The 23,109-nt window shown below is 37.7% G+C and overlaps 2 long non-coding RNA genes across 2 annotated transcripts in view; one reads left to right on the plus strand and one right to left on the minus strand.

The window, feature by feature from the left end:
• The window catches only part of LOC125690315 (uncharacterized), a 131,864-nt gene that overhangs the window by 106,613 nt on the left and 2,142 nt on the right, over window positions 1-23,109 (plus strand). The gene's annotated exons all lie outside the window — the stretch shown is intronic.
• On the minus strand, window positions 18,212-20,945 carry LOC125690313 (uncharacterized). Its single transcript, XR_007375610.1, has 3 exons — window positions 20,889-20,945; window positions 19,302-19,384; window positions 18,212-18,889 (listed from the first exon to the last, which is right to left on the minus strand). It is a non-coding gene; the product is annotated as an uncharacterized LOC125690313 (long non-coding RNA).

Here is a 23,109-nt window from a genome sequence, read left to right on the forward strand (position 1 = left end):
ATAAGAAACAACTCCTGATTAGGTATTACCATTGAGAATCCCAACATGGCATTTTTCCTGGTAGATATTGGACTTAAATAGACAGATGAGACTTCGCTAATATAATTGCTTCTGTACAAAGGAGAAGATTATGTCCTTGTGCCCCCAAGGGGGCAAAGAGCGGAAGATGCATATCTGAAAAAGAAGGTACATATTTTTCTATTCAGGGCTATGGGGAGAAACTAAGCAAGGGCCTCAAAAGAGAGACCTCTGAATGAAGGCTAACAGCACAAGTGGATAAATGTTTCAGATAGACATCTAAGCAAACAATAGCCGCTCACCTCTGGGGTTCTTGTTTCCTTGTCAGCATTGAAAATACTGTTTCATTTCTTAATCTTATATGCCAGGACCTGTGCCTGAATTCACGGTCCAAGGATGTGCACGGCATCATATGGTTTCTAGTCAACATTATATTGTCTGAAAGCATGATACACAGATGATTTTTGGTGTATTTTTCATGCTTTCTTAATGCATTCCATACCAATCTCATGTACTTAAGGCTCAAATTCAAGCCATGCTAAAGTTTTTATGCTATACTTATTAAATTTCATGAGTTTTAAAACTGATTTAATCTGTACAGGAGTAGTGCCTAAATCCTTTAGGCAATGGTAGGCATGAAGGATGTTTAATATCAAAGTGGAAGATGTGCTAAACTACAGGCCCAACATCCCACACCCACAGTGGTACGCCTCAACTACTTTTTTTACTGTAGTTGTGTGCTGGTGTGTTCTCCATAATGTAATCTGCATGTAAAATGGGACACACAGTTTTGGGGAAAAATAACTTTGAGTTTCTTGAGAAAGCTGGAAGCTATTTCAACAAATATTTATAATGCTTGTGTAGAAGGATATGATAAGTGGATCAAGTTCCACAAAATTATTTTTCATCTCTACTGTCCATCATACCTCTAAAAACAGCTAATCTGCCTCATAATGCTTTATTAGTTGAATGGCGTTTTTTGTAGTTCAATAATACCAAAGTACAAAGCACACATTTTAAATTTGGCTTTTAAAGATAAAGATGAAAGGTTAGTTTAAATTTATCCGGGGTTCAGAAATATTTTAAAATATATCTTTCCACTCTTCATTTGGATTTTGTAAATTACCATTTAATTTTGGTATCCTGTTTGTGACACCTTAAAACAGCTTCTAACAGCCAGTGCTTCCTGCTTCTTGAAAATATGGGCTCTTCAAACAGATAAAAACTTCAAAAATGAGTGAAAATTCAGCTGGTAGTTCCCATATCTCTCCCTTACATTCAGATTGTCAAGATTAATACTCTGAAAGCCTTTTAACTGGTAAGGAGCTACCCCATGAGGTTTGTCATTCAGAAAGCCAGACTATATGCCTCTCTGGAAAAGAAGTTCATTTCCAGCTAGCTTGTGAAGGAATAGACAACTCAGACTGAAAAGAAAGGACACTCTAATGTCAACTGCAGAGATAGATATCCCTTTAGGAGAGATACATACAGGCTTTATCAAAAAAAGGGGCTTTTTAGTTCATTTTTAGTGGTATGGATATGTACTGTAACAAAATTTAATCTTGCTTTTGCTGGTGTAAAACAGAAATAATACCACTGAAATCATTAGGCTTACTCTACTATCGTATATACAAAATATCTAAAAAAAAAACCACAAAAAAAAAACAAAAAAACAAACCAGCTTTCTTTTGCCTTTTTTTTTTTTAAGTTGACATATAGGATTCAAATTTAGGAGCAGCATAAATATTAAAATAGTGAACAACAGTGAAGAATTCAGTTTATCTCCATCTGTGTGGCAATGAAGAGTCCAGAATACGGTGCTCTGAGGGTCACCTGCATAGTGTAACAACCTGAATAGACTGAATAGAGTTTGCCAATGTTTTAGAGGAAAGGTTCTTACTTACCTTTTCAGTAATGTCTCAAGAAAATAACCCAAATTCCAATAATCTACATCAGTGCTTTTCAGAATTTTGTTTCATGAATAAGTTAACACAAAGTAAGCTAGGATGAGAACTTTGTAACAAGTCAGAATATCATTTATATATCATTATTATATGCAAACCTTGTATCATTAAGTAATATTGCTTAGCTCTTTCACTGTGACACTGACAACCTCATAGCAACTACATAATGCAGCTATGCACCCTGGCAGTTAACGTGCACTGACAGAAACACTTTCGGTTCACACCATTGTTTCTCCCATAGGAACTTGCTCATGGAACTGTACTTTGCACTGTAGCCTCATTGCTAACTTGCTATCCATTCTTTAGCAAACTCTCCTCTCATAAGCTCATGAAGGAATCAATGTTTTTAGTTCCTTACTTCTTTCTCTTTCCCTCAATACTGATTTGCAATGTTTCTTTCATGTGTTTACACCATTTTCCACGTTACCATTTGCAAATGTTAATACTTTATATCTTTACTCCAAAACATCAGTGTATGTGTTATATGACTGAAGAAAGGCAGTACTCCTTGAATTTATTTTTATAATACAGAATTCAGCAGTATTGGTTTCTGGGGCTTCATGTTAACCAAATTCTGATGTAACTTTTGACATCCTGAGGATTGTTGGACCACTGGTATACCTACTCAGTACTTTTCAGGTACGTAAGCCTCACATTGCCTACCCTCTAAACTGGACATACTACATAGCATTGCAACCCTAGTGCTACACACAGTTCGGCGTATTCTACTCTTGAGCATGGCATTTCAGATCAAGCATAGAACTGCAGTAACTACAGCTACACAATATCCATCTCATAGCTGGTTAGCTCAGACTGTAAGCAGGACTTGTGTAGACTTACTCCAATAGGATTAAGAGCAGGATCTTCCTTTAGTTTAGGTGAGCATCAATTCACTGAATGTGTTTTCATCGCCTTTCACTTTTTATTCAGTTATCTAAGTTGAAAATCAAACTCAATTTGCATTCACATTATTGAATTTAAATCCAAGATTGACTGTCCCAAGCCTGCCAACCCTTAAAGAGCCATTCCTTGAGTTAAATTAGGATTCAGGCTTGCATATGATAAGTACACATCTTTTGGTAACGTACTTCTGAGAATGCATGGAAGGAAATGGTCTTTGGAACTGAACGGTCTTCCTTTTCTTCCATACTGTATCAGCTGTCTGCTGATTCCAAGACTTTGCTTCCCCTGGCAATATGCAGAAGGGCAGCTCATGAGCCAAATGCAGTTTTCTTTTTCACCATGCTTCTTCTCATTATCACCTTAGCAATGTTTGCACTTAAAGTTGCTCAGCTGCCAGGAGGAGTATGAACTGAATAAAAGAAAATTTAATTCAGCTCTGAAATTCTCTCTCTCTCTCCGCTGCAGAAGAAATTCCCACAATGCTAGCTGTGCAGATGTACCTCACATTTGATTCAATCTTGTCTGCCTCACAGAAAAAGAGAAACATCTCAGACAAACTCACATATCACTTTAGTGATCATGAAAACTGTCCCCACCGCCCCTTCTCTTTTTCCCCTGCAGAGACCCAATGCTAGATTAGGCACAGCAGTGCGTGTTCAGTAGACTGGTATACCAGAAGGCTGAGCTTCAGCCTTGCAGTGCAGACATCGTTGGCCAGAAGTCACACAGAATACTAAAATTACCTTCAGATCCATCATCTGGAGCTGTTCTCTGGGTAGCTAATTAAAAATCCATTTCCTAGACTCTGAGGAATATCAACCTGTTTGATTTCTCAGAGGTGAAATATTAGAACTTAAATAAACAGTAGATAAATAAACAGGTCACCATTCCTTATATAATATTCTCTCTGTCACAGAAAAATAGATGCAATTTGTATTTGTCAAGAGGCTGGAAACTGTAGAGCAAAGACCTGAAACTTAACTACCTCCTTTCAAGACATTGCTCATACTTACAAGATGAGCAGCAGAAAACTCACTGGACTAGTCTCTGCCATTGAGCTGCAAGATGATGAAGTCAAAATATTCTTTCTCTACTTAGTACATTACTTAACTACTGGCTGTATTATTTTTTTGTAGGATATTTGTTTGCCTTGATATGTGTATCTTCCAGAAGCAACTGACGCCTGAATTTTCACAATGCTACCCTAAATAGTCTCTGTTCATTAAAACTTCTTTGTTTTACTGATTTTCTATATTTTAATAATCTGTTTTTTCTCTTTCCAAAAGTTTTCTAATTCTAATTTCTAATATAGAACTCAGTTTTTCCTTGACCATCTAAAAATTGCCTTTACATGCAAAGTTTGCTGAGTTCTAAGACCCTCCCAAATCTGTGATGTAGAGGATTTGAGAAAACATCTTTTCAAGTACAGTATATGTTTCCTCCTTCTCAGTCATATGCAGATTTCATGGAGCTGCCAGTTGAAGAGGTAGGAAATGAGACAGTATGTTTATTAAATACGTGTAGAAAGACTGAAGCCATGTCTACATTAGCAAGTAAGGTGGACCAAAGGCATGGGCATGCAGAGTGAAAGAAGTAGAACTAAGAACCTAATGCTCTCATTGTACACATTTCAGGGCTTATAACTCATGATGTAAGCAGGGCAACATAGATCTAATCTTTCTGTATCCATTTCTAGTCTTTTCCATTCCACAAATTGTCTTTGAGGTATAACCACTAGAAAGGCCTGCCTAGGCGTGCTGCACAAGAAATGCTGAGGGCAGCTTCTTCATTATCAGATGGGGTATTTCCACCATTCTTTCGGCAGACTCTCATTCTTATAATAACGTCATCAGTCTGAAATTTAGGAATAAAAATGCCCTTTATTTTATGGCTCTGAGCAGAAGTTTTGGGAGGATCAAAATGATGATGATCAGGATAGGTTTGGTGTTCAGTTTCTATATCTAAAATAATGCAAGGAATAAGATCTAACAAGATAGATCTGAGGACATCTACTATAATGCATGCGTTGGGCCTTCTGCACAGTCCAGATTGTACATTTCAAACAGCAAGGAAATATTAAAATACACCCAATATTTTTTGTTATTTTCATTAGCTCTAGTAAACATATGCAAGTCCATGCTTTATGACATGTTATTAACACTTTCATTACAAAATTTCTTAATCAGAATGTGTTTGGAGAGATTCTGACAGTTGTTTTTGATATGCCTCAGTGAACTTAGTGGTTTGCACAACATTAAGAAATAATACACAAATTAACCTATTGTAATCTTCTCAGCACTAGTGTGCATTATGCTTTTGTGAGTGATACCAAATCCCCTGTAGTGTCACCCAGAGTGGTAGAAAGGAAACTGAAGGATAATTAAACGAAGCTTGATTCAGAAAATCGTGTGTTAAACCTAAGAGCAGGCACAAAATTGAATGTAGAGCAGCAAAAACAAAAGTTGTTATGAGCACTATAAATTTCCAGATATTTGACAACATCACTTGTGAATAATTCTGAAGCATAGCTGAATATTCTAAATGCAGAAAGAAATTGAGCCTTCATATAGGGCAGGCTAAGGTCGAATTAAGGTGAGCACATGTTAAAATGTTTATAAATATAGGATATATTTTACTGTAACACATTCATTGCCTACTTCAACAGCAGAATGTTGCGAGAGTTGGATTTTGATGACAATATGTTTTTTCTAAGGGGCAGCTTATTTAGTATCCAAGCACAGATTGAAGAACTACTCCACATCAGAAAGACTGGGTTAAAAAACAATTATGAAAAACACCTAGGAAGAATTTCAGCAGCTCAAAGTCAAGTATTATCTTAAAAGGCAAAGGAACAAAAGGAGTAATTCAGTTTGCATATCTCCTCTGGGCAGCAACCCAAGAATATAAGCATAGTTGTACTGAGTTTGTGTAGCCCAGTATCCTATTTTGGATGGTTGCCAAATGGGGGTGAAGGTACTAAGCTCAAAGCTACAAGCTTTTCTGCAGTAAATGGAGTTGGGATTCATATCCTACTCTCTGTTTAATAGGCTAACCCCTCCTGCTGGTGGCAGTTCTTCAGGTACTCACCATAGGCAGTAATCAGAAAGTATATGTCTGAGGAAGAATACAAAAATGGAACAACAACCATGTAATGATATTTTTCAAATACTGTCCCAGCAATTTGAGTATCTGGGAGATAACGTGACTGAGGAGGCTCTCACACTCTCATTGTGGAAGCAGCATGGCTAGGAGCTCATCTCAAGTGCCTTTACACAAATGCATCCAGCCTGGAAGCAAAAAGGAATAGTTAGACCTATGACCCTGTTAGAATTACAGAGCCATGGTAGGACAGCTCACATGATGGGTGTGTTGCAGTGAGTGGATACAGGCTTTTCAAGGACGACAGGCTGAGAAAGCAAGGGGGAGTGTTTGCACTCTATGCAATGGAGTGGTTAGTGTATGTGGAGCTTTGCCTTGGAAAAAGTGAAATGGCACCACCTGAGACCTTGTGGCTCAGAACCAGAGGACATACTGACAGAGGTGATGCTGTTTTAAGCATATGCTTCAGACAACCTAACCTGGAAGACTGAAGTTTTGTTCAGACAGCCAGAAATTTCACAATCACACACCCAGAAACTCATCAGTACTCAACCACTTTAATAGCTGCTGCAAGGAAAATATAGTTAAAGACAAGCTGGAAGATATTTTTGAGGGTCCCTTGGGATTCAATCTGAAGGGTAAAGGGGTCCAGGGAGGCTGATCACTCCTCAAGAAAAATGTCTTAGAGATGCAACAGCAAGTTGTCTGTGTATGTCATAGCATGAACAGGCAGAGAAGAAGACTGCTGTGGATGAACAGGGAACTTATCTGAGACTTCAGGTGTAGAAGAGAATCTACCTCCTGTGGAAAAAGGAATGGGCAGCTCAAGGAGAGTACAAAGAATTTGTTATGATATGCAGGGAGAAAATTTGGAAGGCAAAAGCCCAGCTTGTACTCAACTTGACCACTGTAGTTAAAAGCGGACAAAAAACTTTTTAACAAATATGTTAACTGTGAGAGGAGAGCTAAGGAGAATCTCCATCCATTCCTGGTTGCAGAGGGAATGTGACAACTGAGAATAAGGAAAAGGCTGAGGTTCTTGGTGTCTTCTTTACATCTGTCTTTAAAAGTCAGACCCATTATTCTCAGGGTACTCTACCTCCTGGCCTGAAATTCTTGGATGGGGAGCAGAATAAACACCCCATAATTCAGGTGGAAACAGTTAAAGACTCCATCTAGACTGTCACAAGTCCATGGGACTAGATGGATCCACCTGAGTGTGCTGAGGGAGCTGGCAGAGGTGATAGCCAAGCCTTTCCATCATCTATCAGTGTTTCTGGTCAACCAGAGAGGTCCCAGAGGGTTGGTAGCTTGCCACTGTGACTTCCATCTACAAGAAGGGTTATAAGGAAGATTTGGGAAACTACTGGCCTGTCAGCCTGACCTCAATGCCAGGGAAGGTTATGGAGCAGATCATCTTGAGGGAGATCACTTGGCAGGGGTTGGTACTGGGGCCTGTGCTGTTCAATATCTTTATTTCATACCTGGACAAGGGCACTGAGTGCACCCTCAGTGTGTCTGCAGATGACACCAAGTAGGGAGGAAGTGTTGATGTCTGGGAGAAGGGAGGCTTTACATGTGACACAGAGGTTTGTGGTTTAGTGGGCATGGTGATGATGGACTAGATAATCTTAGAGGTCTATTTCAACCTTAATGATTCTACAATTCTGTGCTTTTAGGCAGCAAAATATGCCTGCCAAATTGCAGGCATATTCCACATAATGTTTCCTCCTGTTGTGCTATTCTATTCCTTTAGGAGTAGTTAGCCATGGAATTTGCAAAAAGGAAAAAAAAGAAAAGAAAAAAAAAAAAAACATTTAAAAAATCAACCTCTTTACATTCCAGTGAAGCCAGCAGTAATATCAAGTGAAGTTATCTGTAGTTTCACACCCGCAATCCAAAGGAGATCAAGTATTTGACCTATCAATCTTCATAGGGTATTTTACAGTCTTGAGGTCCATGGGCAAATCAATACAAATCAGATTGTCAGAAGAGTCTGGTCTAATAAATTTTAAAAGTTGTTACATTTACTAATCCAAAATAAACAGCTTATAGAATGTATATCTTGTTTTTTTAAAAGTAACTTTTTTAGGTGTTACAAAGTAATGTGATGACAGCATATATTGAGATTTCTACTGTGAATTTAACTTAGTCTTGCAAGACATTAATTTATGCTCAAAACAAAAATAATCAAACTTGCATTAAGTAGATTAAAAATGTGATAAGAGTAAAATGAAGTCATAAATGGTGAGCTGTCATTCTAGTGTAGAAGTTACTTGTGTATTCATTCAGAAGTTGCACCAAGTCTTATGACAGTCAATATCTTTTATAATATTCTCAAGAAAATACAAAATCTTTCTCATAACTGTTGCAGACATACCAGCTCCTTGGCCAGACTCATTATCTCCTTCCTCTGTTAATGCTGCGTGGCATCTCAGTGAAACATTCTGTGAGCAGTCTGACTTCCTCTACTACAAATTTATTTACTCCCTTTCAATTTTTGTGTCTTTAAGTGAAACAACTCTACATTTTCATATTGACAGACTTCCACTCCTGTACTGTAGATGCTCTCTTTTTATCTGCAGCTTAATTCTTAGGCTTCCCCTCAGTACTGTTTTCATTTGTACCGTGATTTAATACAAGAAAAAATCTACAAACTGTGATGTACTCTTTCTCACGTTTTAGCTAGCCTGTTCTTCCTCTACTTCAGCTACATCTTCTTTATACTAAGGTGACCCTGCTTGAGTGAAGCAGTTGGACTAGACGATCTCCAGAGATCCCTTCCTACCTCAACCATTTGGTTGCATGATGGCATGTGTGTTTTCTGGTCTGCTGATATTTCTGAGCCCAGCAGTGACTCCCTTGCAGATCAGGAGGCATTCTCACCCATTCATATTACCTCTCCACTTTTCTCATCACTTCTTCTTTTTGATCTTTCCTTTCATAACAAAATCATTTTATTTTCTCCCACCTTAAGAAATCCAGTCTTACCCTTCTTTCCACTAAGTTTACATTGTCTGCAGTTGTATTCAGGAGTCTCATGCTCTGATTCTATCTTCATTTCAGTTCAGCTGACCTTTCATAACCTTTCAGTTCACCTTTACTTTCCATTAGAGTTAGTCAGTATTACTGTATGGACTTACGTCTGCTCAAGGCTCAAAATCAGTGCCCTTTCCTTGCCATCTTCACTTGTGTCTGCCCTTAACACAGTAGCAGTACTCCTGTTGAATTCTTTCCCTTCTGTAGCTTCAGTGACTACAGCAACTTTGTCCTTTCTGAATTTTCTTATGAATCTCTCTGTTACTACCTCCTTTTGTGGGTCCTCTGCCACTGCATGGAGTTCTGACTTGGGCTCATATTTTTTTTCTTTTAGTGGTCTCATCCACAAGTTAAGTTTAACTACTATCTCCTTGTGGAGATAAAAATTTATACCTCTAATTCATCTGTAATGTCTTGTCTCTCGACTTCAGCATCTTCTGATAACTATCAGCTCAAATGCAGTTTGTTTAAAGCACCTCACCTTCTTCTCCCTTCCCTAGTCACTCCTTACAACTTCTCTCATTTAGAACTCTGGTGAATAATATGATCTGCAGGTTTGTCAGACAAGCCGGTGATTCAGATAGCTTTTAATCTGTCTAACTGTTCAGAATAAGTTTCTACCTTGTATATTATTTCTGGCATTTGTAGTCAGCCACAAAATTATAACTCTTTTACATGTTCATGATCTTTACTTTCAAACACTGCAATATTTTTCTTCTGCTCTTGGCAGAAACGATATTCATATCACTACTGAAAAACTCAATTTTTAGACTTTTCTTTTTGACTGTCTCCACTGGCTCCTTCTTTGCTATCACATCAAGAATAAACTCCTCTTTGTAAAAGTGGGTCTGGTGTTACATTTTTTCCAGTCACCAGGGACTTCACCTAATTGCTATGACTTTTCAAATATCGTTGAGAGTGGTTTGGTGACTACATCAGCTAATTCCCTCAGGATTCTGGGGTGCATCTCATCAGTATCCATAGGGCTGTGGATGTTCAGGTTCCTCGAGAGGTCACAAACCCAATCTTCATTTACAGTGGGAGAGATGTTGCTTTCGTGATACCCTCCTACAAAACCAGATGTTTGAGGACTGCATGGCAAGCAGTTATCAGAGAAGGCTGAGGCAAAAAACTGTTACGTACCTCAGCCTTTTCCTTGTCTGTTGTTACCAGCTTGCCTGTGTCACTCACTGGGCGGGGGGGAGAGTATGCTCTCCTGGGCTTTTTTTTTTCTGGTTGAGGTACCTGTAGAAGCCAGTGAATGTAGATATCATAATCAGAGGTCTGAAGCACCTCCCTTATGAGGACAGGTTGAGATATCTGGAGCTCTTCAACCTAGAGAAGAGGAGGCTCTGGTGGACTTTATAGTGGCCTTCCAGTGCTTGAAGGAGGACTATAGGAAAACTGGGGAGGGACTTTTTATAAGGGCATGTAGTGACAGGACAAGGGTTTTAAATGGGAAGAGGGTAGATTTAGACTAGATGTTAGACAGAAATTCTTTACTGTGAGACACTGGAACAGGCTGCCCAGCAAGGTTGTGAATGCCTCTTCTCTGGAAGCATTCAAGGCCAGACTGGATGGAGCTTTGAGCAACCTGATTTAGTGGAGATGTCCCTGCCTGCAGCAGGGGTTTGGAACTAAATGATCTTAAAATTCCCTTCCAATCCAAACCATTCTATGATTCTATGATATTTAGATTTTCAAACCATTTTGATTGACTCTAAGTCAACTCCTGTCTGCAACTGACTGATTATTCCAACCTTTTTTCTATATCTGTTAAATAAAATTACCTACATAAGGCTTTGATCTGTTTTGTTCTGTTTTGTTATTGTTTTTTGAGTTTTCTAATATTGCTTCGTAAGTTTGAAAGGATCATCCTGCAAATGAGAACCGCAGCAGTTCTATTGGGTGAGGGGTCCTTGGCAATACCACAGAGAAAATAGTAAAGGTTAAGCTGTAAAATACGAATTTTTAATATGTAAAATCAAGATCAGATATCAGGCATCACTGAATCGCAGAAGACGTAGGCTGGAATGGACCACAAGGGGTCTCTAGTCCAGCCCCGTTCTCAAAGCACACACAGGTGAAGCAAATTTCCCAGGACCATGTCCAGCTGGGTCTCACATCCGTCCAAAGCTGAGATTTTATAGCCTCTTTGGGCAACTGCTCCAGTATGCCCACCTTCATAGTAAAAGTTCTTCAACCTGTATTGAGCAAGAATTTTCCAGGTTTCATGCTGTGCCTGTCACCACTTGTCCTCCCGCTGTGTGTCTCCACGGAATGTAATGTCATCTTATGTATAACTTCCAATCACGTAATTGTAACCAGCAATAAACTATTCAATTTTCTCTTCTTAGAAACAAATCTGTAGGCTGAACTAGTAAAATGGGTGACTGTATTCTGGAATGAATGACTAAGAGGAAGACTTAGGAGTCATGACAGATAACAATAAATATAAGCTTCCCATGCAATGTTTCAGGTAGGCAAGCAGGCAGGTTTCATTGCAAGAGCAAATTATAATGAAAATCTGATGAAATATTATAATGAAATCTAGTGTCTGATGTTGATAGCACATACATTCAGGTAGGAAAGAATACTTTTCTTTATGTATTTTAACTAACTGGAAATTGACAGCAAGTTAGAAGGATATGTTTGATTCTTTGGCACGTGAGGCCTGAGTTAAAGTTAGATGCTTTTTTACATGATATATCAATGAGACATTAAGGTGCAGATGAAGAAATTACAGGGTGGTGTTCTGTGGTTTATGTTACGCAGAATCAAATGTTCAGTCATTGAAATACTCATGTTTTTCCTAATAAAATTTGCCATGTAACATTTGGAAGAAAGGGGAAGCAGAATCTGAACCAACAGATTTTCTGAAGTGTACAGTGCAGCAAATTATTCTCTACTATTGCTGCTTCAGGCATCTGGCTTTGCAATAGTGAAATTGATCAGTCAATATTATACATAACATGTAAATTCGATTAAGTCATATAAGTGTTTATCAACTGTAAAACACACTGGTACCATCACATAGTTTTTGTAGGAAGGTCTGTACTAACAGGCTTGCTTAGTTAGAAAGGTAAATCAAACAAAAAAGATGAAGGCATATTCTTCATTAACTTCCATTCTGGTCAATGTTGTTTGTATCAAAGTAATTTTAATAACACAGGGATTAGTCCTGATGATTTCATACATGCTATCCAGATTTTAACATCACGTAGGAAAAATTCCAATTGCTGATCAAAGATGGACTAAATATATCCTATGTTACTCCTTTTCTATCATTAAGTTCTTTTAATCTTAGTGACATTTCAAAGAAGCTTTCTGTTTAGATTTGCTTTCAATTTGAATTATTTTGAATATATTTACAAATAATTGCAATCAATTTCTTTATTGCCTTTCTTGATAATGTTCTGTCATACCCACACTTCACAGATAGCTCAGTGTCACCAAAATGGATCTAACTTATTCTCTTTGCAACTTGTTCAGCAATTTACGTTTAGAATTAATAAATAAAAAAGAGGCAGAGTGAAATAATGTTGTCTGTTTCAACTCACCAATGCTTCCAAGTCTGTCTGCGTAACAACAGCAAAATCTGTTTACCCAGATACTACTCTGTTTCATGAGTCACTAATATTGCCCAGTCCATGATAGGCTGCTGCTTCATCAGTAACTGACAGACCTTTGAGGTGTATGAAGACATATAGAGAGAATGTGAAAGATGTGTAAAATACAAGCATGTACTCAGAAACTGGATAGAGCAAACAAGTTGGTAGATATTTTGTCACACATAAATCCTGCCTTTCTACATGTCAGCATCCCTCCAAAATATTCTGTCACAGGTTCTGTGCTCCAGCAAGTCCCCTCTTCAGCACTGAGATGATTGATTTAGCTTTTGAGAGGCTAAAAAGACTTAATATTTCTGTTATTGCCTTAGCATGCACCAGTTTCACTCAAAATGCCAGCTTTAATAATGAAGCTCTGATTCTTTACCAAGGTTTATTATCAATCTCACCTAGTTGTACAAAGTAAGCTTTTATATCTGAGCTACTCACGCTACGCTCACTCTATTAAAACTACATACATAATAATGCTATAGGAAGTAATACCTGCAGCCTATTTCAGGTATCTTCTTTAAGCTTAAGTAAATCATGTCTAGGAATGTTATTTTCTGTCCCATTCAGTATAAGAGAATTCCAGACAAAAAGCTCAAAGATGAACACTGTTGACATCTACTTCCAGTTAGATAAATCCTACTTCTGGCTCCATTTGTATTTTTACAGAGACGTCAGTGATAAAAATCTCATCTTTCACTTTAACATACAGGTCCAAGCACAATTTAGTGGTACAAAGGACCTTTGATATTTTATATTCTACAATGTGTTTGACTTTTAAATATGTGCAATAATAATGTATCCCTGGCAGATGAAAGTTTAGACATCTCTGTGTCATCATTTTTCAAGCTGAGTAGGTCATTCGTGTTTGAGAGTTTTCAGATGCACAGAATAGTTATAAAACATAGATACCTAGGTTAACATTCAAACAGATTTGAAATGGTCTGTTCCATGTGTTGTGCATATTTACATTCTTCAGTAGCATCACTGGAAGACAAAACTGGAATCATCACCATTATTTCATATGATTACAAAAACTCTTTTTAAAGAATTCAAAATTAACTGGAAGACACTGAGAATATTAAGAACTAAAACAAACAGGATAATAACTTTAGTTATTTATCTTACAAAATGCATCCGTAAAAGCAGCAAGGTTTCTGATTATGAATACTTTTATGCTATTTGTTAAAATTACAAACAGGAACACAGCTGGAATAATATGCCAGCATGACACTTCAAAAAGATTAGAAGAAACAGTGTTAGGAAGCAATAGATTACTGTCTTTCTGATCCCTATAAGGGTGAGATTTATCTCAATAATATTAATCATATAAAAACTAGGCTCTATCTAAGTGAGTTGTCAAGGCTCCCTCTATAGTCAACAGAGAGAGTCTGGCATTTCCCAGGAATGATTAATCAAAATGTAGAATAAATGTCTGAGGGCATCATCTGAGTCCTTGTTGAAGTTCCTAGGTCTATTCCTAGATAGTAAGGGAGAACTATATGACTGAACTTGCGCTAGGGTACCCACTTTAGCAGGGAGGTTGGACTTGGTCTCCAGAGGTTTCTTCCAACTCCTGTGATTCTGTAATTCTGTGCGACTAGCTCAGAGTTAATAACTAACTTCCAGATCACTAAGTTGACATGAATTGAAGGCAGATCAAATTTTATCTTACTCATATAGTCATATAGTAATTGTGACTTGTAATGGCTGCCAGACCTTGGCCAAGGATAAATATGAGGAAAGCTTTTTGGTAGTGATTCAGAGATCAAATTGCGTTGGTCTTCTGGATGTTAGGGAAATCTTCACATGCATATCCATTCACTGTGCTTATTGTTGGAAACATAAATAAAATGTAATAGAGCTACTCAAGTGTTTGAAATTAATTTGGAAAGATGGAAAATGGAGACCGTAATAATTTCTTTTCATGAATCTCGAGTTGTATTTTCAGAAGGGAAAATCTTTGGTAGTTTCAGAAATATTTTCTGTTATCTTTAGTTAAAGATGCCCTATCTAAAATATTAACGAATGATAAAAGAATAACTTGTGATCTTTTTAGTCTATTTTTAATAAATAACTTTCCCTTAGCTTGTTAGTGAGAGCTTTTTCAAAGAAGTCTTACTGTATAGGCATGCCAGTTTAGCTGCAACGTGGTATTAAAATGTATTAAATGTCTGATAAGAAAGGTTCCTTGGAACACACTTGTCTTTGATCCGGTGCACTGCTACAACACTGATCTAATATCAGAACAGGGAAATGGAATAACTGTTTGCAGCCCTGATGTGGGCTATCTGTGACTTTGCACAGTCACAGTTCTGCTAAGTCAGAGAAAATGACTAAGCTGGCCTGGATGGGGGAGAAGTAGGAGGAGGCTCCTACTCATAAATCACCGCCTCCTCTGGGAAGAGAAAAGGATGAGAATAGAATTCAAATTCTACAATGAATCTAGCCCTCAGGAAAATTTTATTCAACCTAATTAAAGATTGAAACAGTACAAACACATTTTATCTACCAGCACTACTGAAATGGCACGCTCATGACCCATTAGCTTTTTTTTACATCTGTATTTTAGTTCATTTCTATAATTGTTTGTGGTGTCAGTGCTTGAGATTTTATGACAGGTATTAGGAATCAACATGTTCCAGTGGATGGATCAGAATTCTCCAAAGGATGTACAAAGAATTATGTGTAGGATAATTACATACTTGGTAACTGAAAAATTATTTGCTTCAACAATGAGCTTTGCTGCTGACTACAGGGTTGATTCTCTAAGGAAAGTTATTCCACTTGCACAAAATCTCCTTGATGTTAATGGAGCTTCATGTGTTACCAAGAATTGATCTACCTCGGGAGCTTGCAAAATCAGAGCTTTAAAGCAGTCATTGTTAAAGCTCAGTGACCTCAAGAAGGCTGCTTAGCAGGAAGATCTTAGAAAAAAGCTCAGTTTAATCAATGAAGTCTGCTGACTGCCAGGATCTCACTCTACTTCTCACCTCTTCCCCTGTAGTCAGTAGAACAGTGACCGCTACCAAGAATAACCTCCTGATTAATTTGTAAATTCATTTCTAACCAGACAGATTAGGAACTCCAAAATAGGTAGGCATCCAAGAAGTCCCAGAGTCTTGTGGACTAATAGATATTCTAAGGGACAAGGGGTCACAGTCTCTTAGCTGTAATCTGAAGATAGAGGCATTTCACTACTTCTGCAATGGAAGTCTGTTGCAGGAAGGTGTGATAGACTCCTCTTTGCAAAGGTGTTTCTGCTAGACAGGGTTGTTCTCAATACATGAGATAGCAGTATTGGAACAGGCTGAGCAACTGAAGGAAGCCAAGGCTCAACATCCACCTGAAGATGGGTAATTTTCTTCATAACTGCAAGATGTATGTTATAAAAAGAACATTTGAATAAAATAGTGCTACACTTACAGACCTGAGTTTGTATCTGATTGTTGTAAATAGCATAGACTATCAGGAGTGTGAGGGATCATGTTAGTGAGGACCATCCTACCAGACAGCAGGTAGTGAGTTTCTCCCTATCCCTATTCGTGTCACATCATGTTATCAAGCATATCTGTGGAATGTGCTTGCAGTTGGACAGATGGGACTAAAGATATTCTTTGGCTCTTTGCTTCCAGAATAAGTGGTTATGTGATCAAGATAATGCTACAGTTTTGTGCTCCACAAGAGGAGAGCTGAGGTCCCGTTGTGGGTAGGACTTTGCACCTCAGTGAGTGGTTGAAATGGCACGAGATTCAAATGATGCTCTTTTTCAAAAACACCTGAAATGCTAACTTCACAAATTACATATGTACCTATTGTAATTGTCTCTAATGAGCATATACAACAAATCTGAATTGTAGTAATTACCTGTATCTGTTACACTCTCTGTTGTAGCACTATAATTATAACTTTCTAGGGATCCAGCCGATGTTTAGGTTAAAAAACTGAGAGTCTTTAAACAAGAAACTTTAAAAACATTATTCCTTTAAAAAATAAAAAAAAAGTTGTGTGATATCAAAATGACATAGTTATTTTGATATTTTTTGTACATCTCGGCCCAAATTTTAATGCTGAGACTCTTTAGAATAATCATGCTTGAAATTTAATAGAAAAAGCAGCGGGGATTCAAGTCCAGGTGATGACTCAAATAAAATATTTGTAAATGTACAACAGGAGTGGAGTCCAGTTACAAGCCAAAGTGTTTGCAGACAGTCTTCTACCAGAATAAATGTGGTTCACAGTAACATACTGATGTCGTAAAACCCAAATAGCACTTGGATAGTGTGAATTTGAGTCTGGCCGTTTTAAAGAATCTTTTATGTGTGTTGTTTGCATTCTACAGGAGCTCTTCAAGGGACATTTGTCCTGAGAGCACTTTCAGAATTAAGACCCAGTGTTTCCAAATTCTTTACAGTCAGTGTGCATGCCCACATTATTCTAAAAAACTACATGCCCAGGGAAGGGAAGAATTAAAATTGCAAGTTTAAGATAATTTGCTTCAGTTGCCTTTCTGCTCAAAGAAAATTAATTTTATAATGAAAATGCTTGGCTCATATACCTAAATACAATGTTTTGAAAACAATATGAAGTAGTAGCAACTGCAGCAGAATTAGCTGTAAAAACTTCAAGATTCAAGTCATTTCATAGAATGACAAAAATGAAATTATATTTCATTTAAAAATAATAGTGTTTAAAAGCCATTAAACTTGGAGGTATCAAAAAATACAGAATTGAAGTTAATGCTAGGGAAATACTGACAGCAAAGTAGTGATTGTTTTCCTCCTTTGCGTATATTTACGTGTAGAGAAATATAATACACACGACAAAAAGACCAATAGTTTGAGGCGGATTTGTGTTTAGATTTTCCTATAACTCTGGGCAAGATTGTGCCAGAATACTTTGGAGGGTAATTGACAAAAAGGAGCTGTGAAACAGAAGAACGTTAGTACAGATGGAGGCTTTGTCGTATTTAGCTAGCAACTGTCTCCAAGCTTCTCCAAAAAATGACATTTGGCCTAATAATTTCTGGGTGAATTTTTGAAGGAAGAGTAAAGACTTTGCCAAATTTTAAGCTTTTGCTCAAGATTACTGGAGTACTAGAGCTACTTAATTAGTTAGATTCTAACATAGAGGGAAATAAATGAAAAATGTTTTCTATTTTGTTTCAAAGGAAACTTTACCTGGAATCACAAGCTGAAACCAGAACTTTCGTAAAAAGAAAATGCTCAGTTCAGATTTCAATATAGAAGTGTTTTAAGTTCTTTGAATTAACAGGCAAGTGCAAACAAACTTATAATTGAGCATGTCAAACAAAAACTGAGGCCACCTATAGAAAAAAAAATGACTTTTTAAAATTTAATGTGTATGACTTGAGGTGTGGGTGAAGCTGTATAGGAACGAGTTCTTTCATGAGCAAGGGAAGTGCTAAGAAAGCTGGCTTCTCTATTGGTTTCAGTCCCTGAAAGCCCATACCCCAAGCCAATAGCATGACTTCTCCACAGTGGTAATATGATTGCATTTGCCACCTTGCTGCTGACTTCCACTACATTTTAGGGAACAATGTGAACTCAATCCTTCCTTTAAATTTATTTGAAATCATTTAACAAGTTTACAGGTCATTAGAGAGACTCTAACAGAAAATATCACATAAGGTATCATTCATCAGGCTACCAAAAGTAAGCACTCTTTCATTTCCCAAGTAAATAATTTCCTTGTAAGAGTGAATGTTACGTTACGTGTCTATACAACTGATAGGAACATAACCAGTTGGTGTAAAAGTTAATTTTCTCCCATGTTAAGATTCAGTCAGGTGATCTCATGTCAAGAATATCTGATAAAGTCAGGGTGTTTAGTGGTGCTATCTTTTGAATACATTTATTTTAAATGGTTGTGATCCTGCTTAAAGTACTTAATCATTTTGTTCAGAAGCTGCTGTGTATTTAATGATGTGGATGAAAGACTTAAAATTTGGCAGCAGAATAGGCTCTCTGTCAAGGACGAGCCTTTTGTAATCTCCCTGATGAACTACCAGCATGATAAGTGAAACCCATTCTTTGCACGTGTTCAGAAATGCCTGGTCACAGTGGCACCTGTGATCTCTTCAGAGTCTTTCCTCACCAAGATGTTGAGCTGGACTTGCTGCTGCCACTCCAGATTGCTGTAGGAGCAAGCACTGGAGTTGAACACAGGAAGACCCTTCTTCATGGTCTCAGTGTTCTTCTATTGCCACGTCAGTACTGGGGAAATAATCTATACAAAATGTAGAAAGAAAAGGAAAATATCTGAAATGCAAACTGTTATCAAAAGCTTGGACTTGGGGAATTTGGGTAGATCTTGGAAACTGGGAAACACTGTTATTGGCAAATTTAGAAAAGAAATCAGCTTCAGGAAAGGAAGATTTGGGGCTAAGATAGGTAGGGAATGGGAAATCTGAAACAGAAAGTTGAAGGAGACCCTGAGATGAACTACATGAAAAAAACTGAGACAAGAGTTCTGGTTTGGAGCATGAAAAACTGGGAGATGGCAAGGAAACAGACAAACAGCTGATGGCAATTGATAGTGGGAATGGGAGAAGAGATTAATTGTGCTTGTCTTCGAAGAGAATTAAACAGAACAGGGAGCAGGGAACAAGGGCAGCCAGGGAATGGCAAAGCATACTCACCAGGGTTATGAGCCACTGCTAAAAACTGATTATAACAGGAGCGGAGGAGCGGGGAGGCTGGAACTGTGAGAAGAATCTTGAAACTGAAGACATATATTAATTTGCAAGAAGTTAATGACAGAGAGACTATCTTAGGACTAAAAAGAAAGAAGACTGGCAAGACAAATTTGAGGGGATGGGGATCCAGTTGTGGTGAACAGAGGAAAATTCTCTAACTCAGAACACACTCAGATAGAGATTGGACCTGAACCCAAATTTCTTGACTGTTAACATTCTTCTGCTGTCAGCAAGTACTTGTGAAAACCAGTAGTGGGCAGATATCTAAAGATGTGCTTTTATATTTGGCTTAAGTGGACTTTAAGAGCACACTGCCCCTGCAAAGGATGAAGGTATTCCCTCCTGCCTCTGGATGTCCTTTGCTTGCTTCAGCACTGAGGATTATGGACCCACAGGAAGAGGTGATGCTGGCCATAGATCCAAGTATGCAAGAGGCAGTTTGCAGTAAGATGAGCAAGCTGGTCTGAAGTATGGTGTTGCTACATGGTTACATGCCAAGGGAAGTTAAAAGGGTGCAAGCCGCAGCAGAGACAGATGGGAATGCCAGTGGTCCCAAGTATTTTTTTGACTGTATGGTGTTAGATCTGCTTACACTAATCCTGAATTTATGCCCTCTTTACTCTCTACTTGTCAGCCATATGGAGGTGGATATCTCACTACTATTAACTGCTACTCAGTGTCAGCAATCTCCTTTCTCTAAAAAAATATATCTCTGCTAATGACTGATAATAGTGCCATCCATATGATGCTACATATCTTGGACTTTTGTTTGCTTGTTTATTTCTCTAGAAAACTGCAAATAAAAAGATCTGTGCTAAACAAGAATTCTGAGATGAAGGGAAGTTACTACTGAAGTTGCCTTTTAGAAAAAAGAAGAAAAACAAAACCAACCAAAAATATGTTATTCAATGACTGAAGTCAGTATCATAATGCCTATAAAAGTGTCCAATTAAGGCAACATAGAGTTCCTGACTTTCACAATTTTTTAAAATATCCTCTGTACATGTGTAGTAATACATGTGGTATTTTGAGCATCAGTTTAAATATAGTCAAGAATCTCAGAAGAGAGAAAGAGGACAAGTACAATTTCTGAAATACAGTAAAATGAAAGGCAGTTACATCATACAGTTTTACTGCAATAAAACTGAATACAGCAAGTATTCTTGAATAATCTCTCCAGGTTGCTTTTTGGCACCTGCAAAGCTAAAGGAACTCATTGTATTGCATTAATTATCATGTCTCCATACATTACTAATAATGCCACAGTACTTTTTTTTTTTTTTTTTCCCACTACTTAGAAGGCAAAAGGGAAAAGTCAGTACTAATCAATTTATTTAATTTTTTTTTTTTTTTAAACCTGAAATTCCATGTATGGAGTTCAAGTAGCTGTGCTTAGAATTTGTTTGGGTTGTATAAATGTGTATTATCAATAGATATCAAGATGTTATAATCACAATACAATCAAGAGAGTTAGGCAAAGTAGACAATGATCACAAAAAAAAAAAAAAAAAAATAGGTGGAAGAGCTTACCCTTCAGCTGAGCTCACCACCAAACACCAAGAGAGGTAATCTCCAGAAGAGATCCTTCCCCTCTCGTAGCCAGCTCTTAAATAGGTCTAGGAGGGCTGGAGCCTGGCTCCCCCCCAGGTGAATTGCCTTCACCTGTGCTCCTCTGGCTGACTCATGGCTCGCCTCAGGTGATCAATCAGAGGTTCAGGCCGTGACTCAGCAGTTCCCATACAAAATGTTAATATATTTTTTTAACAGTTGACAAAAGAAAATGCCAAAGAATTGCAATAATAATAATAATAATAATAATAACAATAACAACAACTCTGTTTTTGTAGGAAGTGGACTTTGGTTTGGTAATTAAAAACAAATTAAGCAAATTCAGGGAAGAAACACTTTATTTGTACAGGCTATCTACTTGACGATTTTGTATATGCGACTGATTAATTTGACTGAAGCTGTGTTTATAGAATTGACCTGAGAATTATCACATTGGTAGCATTGATAGAAGAGATCCAGTTTCTCCAAGAGGCTTGATAGGTGGTGGTACCTCAGCCTGACTCATGTGAGAAGACTGGACCAGCTAGCAGCACAAATAAGATGGTTCCAACATATTTGCTACCCTTGATATCACCAAAGCCATGTAGACTGATCAGTAGGATGATTCCAGTTTGGACCTGCAACAGTATGATGGAATGATTGTGAGCTGTTCGTATAGTTTATTTTTCCCACTTTGCTGTGTTCATATCCTCAAAGAATTTTGCAGATTGTAAGAAATCATTTTTATGGATTACTATGGTTTAGTTTCAATTTTCAGAGCCAAAAATCAACTAGATGAACTGTAGGTAGGAGACTCTAGATCTTGGTGACATTTCATTCTTGAGATACAATGATGAGATTGATTCAAACTTTGTTGCTAGCACTGGCTTCCAGCAAAAGAGTCACCTTTCGAGTTAGATTGTCACTTAGCATCTCTTTCCATCAGAGCATTATGCTGGTGTGCTAATTGAGGAAGATTCTCATTTTGTTGTGGTTTTGAAACCAATACAATATATGAATATATATGTTTATATAGTCAATATGGCCTATGTATTTTACGATATTAGCTTCATATGTTTATTTTGTGACAGAGGATCACTGAAACTGAATGTGTATTGCTTGAAAGAACATCCTCTAAATTGTTATTACAGAATCCTACAACAAAAGCAGTCAAATCAATTTTGTGGAAGTTGTGAAGTGCTTTAGCCAGAGTCAGACTTACTGTGGATAAGGAGGAGAGTCATAGAATTGCACATACATAGAATGGCTTGGGTTGAAAGGGATTGAAAGACAGTCCAGTTCCAACCCCTTGTTGTGGACAGGGTTTCCACTCACCAGATCAGACTGCCCAAGATCGCATCCAACCTATCCTTGAACCCTCACAAATGGGTCATCCACTTCTCTCAGCAGTCTGTTCCAGTGTCTCACCACACTCTGAGTAAGAATTTTTATCCTAATACCTAACCTAAATCTCCCATTTTCAGTTTAGAACCATTTCCTTTTGTCCTATCACTAACAGATCATGCAAAAAGTCTATCATCTGTTGTTTATAAGTTCTTTTTAAGTACTGGAAGGCTGCAATCAGGTCTTCTCAGACCTTTGTCTTCTCCAGTCTAAACAAGACCAGCTCCCTCAGCTTTTCTTCAGAGGATAAGTGTTCCTGATCATCTTCATGGCCTTCTCTGGATGCAAGTACTTGACAGCAGCGTGCACGGAATGTCAGCCTTACTTGAGGCCCACTGAAAATATAGTGGAACTATCTGTGAATGTCATTAAGTTTTAGAAGATTGGTTCTTTCAGTACTGGTTGCTCCAGGAGTATGGGATTCCACTTAATTAGAAGAAAAAAAATGGACTTTGACACATTTGAAAGGTTGACTTCCAATCTAGGAGTGCATTCTGTGGGCATTGCTGCTTCACTGGATGGGTTAGCAGAGTCTCCAGGGAAAATATCAGAAAAAATGAACAGACTTTTTTGCCAAGTGTCATTATTTTCTGTGAATGCATTATCTTGTGAAATAGCTTGAATGTGTCGCCAAACATGTTGTGCACACCGGCACTTGTAAAATATGTCTAAAGAGAAAGGAAAGATCAACAGTATATCTCCAAAGAGCAAATTTGACATTATTCACACTCTGAGAAACAAGAAATACCAAGGCTCTTTGGAATATATATGTTTAGTACCTTGGTAGTGTGGACAATAG

Source organism: Lagopus muta, chromosome 3 (assembly GCF_023343835.1).
Source record: "Lagopus muta isolate bLagMut1 chromosome 3, bLagMut1 primary, whole genome shotgun sequence".
NCBI classification, from domain to species: domain Eukaryota; kingdom Metazoa; phylum Chordata; class Aves; order Galliformes; family Phasianidae; genus Lagopus; species Lagopus muta.